Source organism: Mesocricetus auratus, unplaced genomic scaffold (assembly GCF_017639785.1).
Source record: "Mesocricetus auratus isolate SY011 unplaced genomic scaffold, BCM_Maur_2.0 Super-Scaffold_100045, whole genome shotgun sequence".
Lineage (NCBI taxonomy): Eukaryota > Metazoa > Chordata > Mammalia > Rodentia > Cricetidae > Mesocricetus > Mesocricetus auratus.
Genome location: NW_024429222.1, coordinates 4,545,923 through 4,551,446, shown reverse-complemented (window position 1 = coordinate 4,551,446; position 5,524 = coordinate 4,545,923). Strand labels below are relative to the sequence as shown.

The window sequence follows — 5,524 nt, the reverse complement described above, 5'->3', positions numbered from 1 at the left end:
GGCACTCAGGATGAGAGGCTTGGCCCCCATCGACACAGACACGTGTGCAGATGGGCCGAAGTAGGAGGCGAACGGTGCACTGGTTTCCAGCCACCACTTGACACATGTATTGCCTGAACTCCATGTTGGTTAGTCTCAATTTTAAGAGTGGTAAGGTATTTTTTAAAAAAAATTAAAGTATGAATCATCAGAACTATGAAGGACCTCTTAGCCACGGTCTGAATCTTTTAAACTGGGTGCCACTAGTTTCTTAACTATCATGTCACTTATTAGCATCTTTTAAAAATTGTATCCCATTTAGATTTATTTATTTATTCATCGTGTGGGGTTGATAGATAGGTGTGGATATGCACGTGCTTCACGTGTAAAGGTCGGAGGACAACTTGCAGGAGTTCTCTCCTTCCATCACGTGGGCCTCGGGGACTGAACTCGGGTCTTCAGCCACAGCCGCAGATCACTACTGCCCTCTGAGTCATCTTGCTCATCTTCCTCCAGCGGCTCCAATGAAGGCATCTAAGACGTAGCCACTTTGTGGACGGTAGAGCTAACACAAACTCACTTCAGCAGTTTTCTTCCAGTTCCTCGTTTTCCCCAGCTGAGCTGGGGTGGGAAGAACCGGGAACATGGGCTACAATACACTTAGGGGAGACCAGCACCCCAAAGAGACCAGAGACAATTCCCAGGTCCTGACTTAGACCTCTCATCCCAAAGCCTCCTCTGTCTGTTTAGAGAAGTACTGTCTTCAGACACCAGTGGGAGTTTTGCTTTCCTGGTACTCTTGTAAATAATCTCTAGACAGCGTGCATATGCCCATGCTGCCTACAAGCCCAAAGAATCGTCCCCTGTGACCCCGCCCCCACTAAACAGGCTCCAATTAGACACCACTTAATGGCACCTCCAATTTGACTGTCTGTCCAAGATTCCACAATGCATGGGAACTCTCCCTGAGATTTTTCCTGTTTTTTCCCATCCTCAGAACAAGGAGGGGGGGAATAATACATGATTGAAAACTAGCCACAAAATGTTTTAAAAAAATAAATTTGCAGTTGTGTTGCTTTGAAAACTTATTGCACAGCTGGGGGCATTTAAAGAGCTTAATTAACAAAGCCTTGGCCGCAATGTGCCCCTCTTTGGGAGGGGGAAAAATCACAGTTAAGATTTGTCCAATTAAATTATAGAAGAATTGGTGAATTCAAAAGGAGAGGGGGGGGAAGCTGGGGGATGCACTTCCAATTTAAAAAGAAGATTTCGGTCTGATGGGAGACCTATAGTCTGATTAATTCGGTGCTAAGCTTTTCTGCACAGTTTCCACAAGCTCATAGGCACTTAAGAATTTTTAACCAAATGTAATTATAGGTTTTGATAATCAGGCTTTGGTTAAATAGAGTCCCCTCTTTCCTATGAAAACTGTGGGTGAACTATCCTGTTGTAAAGGAGCTCCCTCAAATGCCACCATTCTCACTTTTAGAGGTGACTGTCCCTCGGCCCAGGATGAGGCCACATGATACCTTCAGAGATCCCTGGGGCCCTGCAGCTTCCGTGAAAAACTTTCTTCACAGAAGTGCATTGAAGATCGTATTGTACAACGGCGTTGACATGCAGGGGATCCCAAACTAGTGTGGACTCGTTACCACTGTGTTCATTTTTCTTTTGACGCATAAAGAACTTAACCATTTTCATGGGTTCCTACAGTATCATAGTTGCTATAATGCCTGTCTACCAGGCCCCACGGTCAAATCAACCCACCCAGAATTTCACTATAAACCAAAAGATGGACATTTGACTAGCTGAGAACAGATTCCGAACAACAGTGCTGACAACGATATTCAAAGCAGTGTGACTGGTACCAGCCCATGCACTGTCCTCACACCGCACTAACCTCAGCCCCCTGCCCACGCCCCCACACCAAAAACAAAAAAATGCTATGCTGACATCATGGGTCTAGAACAATACCGAGTACAGTATGCACTCTTTTGGAATGACGAGTTTTCTGCCTCTCCTGGGGGGATGCTCAGCCAAAGACAAAAATGCATAAGGGCAGCAGAGAAAATTCATTTGTATAATCTGGCCCCCCTACTGTGGAATTTTCAATTATATATATCTAATTATGGCTGTCAGTTGATGGATTCAGAAAAGACATGTTGGTCCCCCCCTCCCTTTTTTTGTCTTTTCGTCATCTCTTCTGTTAGAATGATTATAGCACACTTACACAACTAATTGCCTTACTGCTGATTACTGATACAATTATGCAGACCCGGCTCCTTGTGTGAACAACCATCTGCAGAGAAAAAAAAGTGACACTATTCAAAAACTATCCATAATTTAACCAATGTTATTCCAATGCACTGAGCCCAGACAATCGTCTGGCCTTCATATTTCATACCCACCCTGGCAAGAGGAGGTTGGGTTTTGTGTGCCCAATTCACCTCTTTAGACACACTGTGAATCAGAAAGAAAGAGGAGACAAGAAAGTGCTTCAAATGGCAACCCATAGTGGGGAATTGAAGCGTGCTTAACGTCCATTCCTCCTTTGGGTAATTTTTCTTCAAATTTTATACCACTTGGCAATTTTTTGTTTCCTTTCAAACTGCTGAGAAAGTGCAGATGTTTCAACTCCCTGAAGTGGGCTTGGACTTGTCGGGTCTTTTTTCCCCCTTCTTAATTTTTTTTTTTTACTGTTTCCCCCAAAGTTGTTTTCTCCCTTTTTCTTTTTTTCCTCCCAGAATGTTTTTGGAGAGAAGTGTTTTAATAGAATAGGAGGAAGTGGCTGACATATGACATTTCAATAGTTTCTTTTGTTCTCTAAGTCAAAATGTGCAGGACACCAAACTCTGAAGCCTCAGGGGCCACTGGGAAGGAACAGGTGGGCTGGGTGAGATGCTGTCTGCCCCAAGGAACAAAGAAGTCACTTGGTGTTTCCCAGGATGCAAAGTGAAAACAGCTCTGTTGCTGGGGGGGGGGGGGCGGGGGAGCGGAGGAAGGAGGAAGGAGGGGGAGAGAGAGGGAGGGAGACAGGAAGGAAGGAAGGAAGGAAGGAAGGAAGGAAGGAAGGAAGGAAGGAAGGAAGGAAGGACAGACAAGGATAGTTACAGGGCAGGAACACTGAAAGGTTCTCCTCTAGCTGAAAATGGAGAGGAGGCGGTCAGGACTAAGAAAGGCATCCCAAAGGCTTCAGAGTACAGGCTGCCTAATATGCATAAAATGGCTTTCAAATGCAGGTAAGATCCTGGACCTTAAAGAGAGTTGTTGAGGAAGACATCCCAGAAAGCAGGTGTTCTAATACAGCTGCCTCAGCGGCACAGACTAGCCGGGAGCCTAGATCTGAGAGCTTCAGATGGACACACCTCATCTCAGACTCTAACCAATGGTATTAGCTCTATTCTGCAATGTTCTTCCAATCTCAGGAATCATTCTGTCCTCATGAAGGTCAAAGGCTTGTGATTTGGCCACCTCTATCCTCACTTTTCTTTTATCTTTTCCAACCTAGGATCTCTAGAAGCTTCAATTTTGATAGTACCTACTTTTTAAAGCAGGAATGCTAATGCCCTGGTCCTTTAGAGCTTTTTACAAAAAGCAATGAAGTACACTAGAACCATCCATTGAATATACACTGATATATACGGGCAAAGACACAGTCAGCCAGTTTTAGTTCATTGGATGACTAAATTATAATTAATATAAATATAGCTATGAAGTGACAGCTCCTTTTGGTGCCTTCCATCTATGACTTCATCTTGAGCTTCACCCATCCCTCCAAGGCAGACACCATGTTATCCCACTGTAAGGAGACACCTTCAGATTCATGGAGTTCCTTAGCTAACCAGAGTGTAAACGCTGGAGTACATCACTGAGATCCCACGGCCCTCTCCCCAGCACCCTATAGAGGATTCCTTTGGACTTGGTAACTCTGCTAATAGGAATATTTGTGGAACAATTAAATGGACAAAAGAAGAAAGGAAGGGGAGGGAGCAAGAAGCAAGCTATTGCCCTGTGACAATTCCTTGGCCTTAGTGCCACTGCCCTGGTATTTTGTTCTCTACCCTCCTCGATGGCTGGATGCTTGGAGAACTAGATAAACAAATATGTCATCACCATGAAGGGAGAGGCTTGAGAAAGGATGCTTCTCTTCATTCCAAACATCTCCTAGCCCCTTCAGCCATTCTAGCATTTTCCTTCTAGTGCACAGGTATCAAAGGGTCACCAGGCACTGTATCCCATTGCTAGCCTGAGCATTCTATGAGTGCTGGTCTTGCAAAGCTGGGGGAAAGTAAGATTTTGGAGAATAACAGTCTTTCTTCTTTTTTGTCCCTCCTCTGTTTTTCATAGAAAAGCTATCTTAGAGTCAGCTCAACTGCAGCCCCTACTTCTAAGTACCCCACCAAGGTGCTGAAGCTCAGTATTTTATGCCCAATTGAGACAGAATGTATTCTTGGTAACTGGTAGTTCCCATGGTTGGTTTTTACCAGGATGACTGCAGAAAAGGTGAATGGAAACTTTGCTGATGGCGGCATAAATGTAGCCTAAGTTATACACCAAAAGCATTTGTGAGCATGGGTCCTTTTCCTTCTGTTTGACTTTAGGCAAAGGAAAAGGGATCATTGAAGGGATCTGAGATTGGGACTCATAAGATACTCACTTGAGTGAACTGAGATGGTCAGCCTCTTGAGTCAAGGTGTCAGGAATCACTGGAAACGGTTGGATGAGGAATCCGGAATCTGGAAGAGCCCTTGAGAAGAGAGACTGAATGCCAAGACTCTTGCTGGATCTGTCCTAGTGTGCCTCTGTCCCATTGGCAAAGCTCCTATATCCACAGGCAGAGGCTCCTTCCCAAGAAAAGCCAGGACTAACCCCAAACCCAGGTCCTACATTGTCTTCTTCCCTCCTGGTACAGTCTCAGGGCTTCTAACTTTGTCCAGACACTCTTGAGAAGGGGATTTCCCAACTTCTCAGCCGGGGTTTTCATGACATGCTGGCATTTCTGTGAATCATAGGAAGTAAGAGGTGTTAGATGTCATCTCTACCCAATGCAGAGCCACCTGTCTTTTGATTTTGCTGTCGTTTGGTTTGTCTTTGCCATAGCCAGTCCAAATGAAAGAACTTAGAGCCCACTTCTGGGCCCTTTGTGTTCCCCTACTCCCAATATGACGGAAAATACTCCCCAGATATCAGAGATGGTCTAGGCCTTTGCCCCAACCACTTAACTCGGCAAGAGTCATCCACTCATTTAACCATGCGACCATTGCTCACTCGCCCATGTGTCTGAACAATGTTGAATCAATTACTGTACATCTGACATTGAAGAAATCACAAAAATAAAACGAAATAACAGATCCCATTCTTAGCCTGAAGATTTTTGTGGCCTTGTGGGAATAAAAACCATAAGTGTGTCAATAATCAATATTAAATAATGTAGCAGATAGGCTCAGGAGCTAAAATGATATGATTTGGTTTACTGAGCACGTCTTCATTCCAGCTCCAATTCAGCTGTGGACGTACTATGTCTCACTTAAGCCTGATGATGATC

At 44.5% G+C, this 5,524-nt stretch overlaps 1 long non-coding RNA gene across 1 annotated transcript; it reads right to left on the bottom strand.

Moving 5' to 3' along the window:
* Positions 1-296: 296 nt before the first annotated feature.
* Positions 297-4,980, bottom strand: LOC121135957. The gene is made up of 3 exons (XR_005873075.1): positions 4,637-4,980; positions 2,210-2,278; positions 297-600 (listed from the first exon to the last, which is right to left on the bottom strand). It is a non-coding gene; the product is annotated as an uncharacterized LOC121135957 (long non-coding RNA).
* Positions 4,981-5,524: the final 544 nt, after the last annotated feature.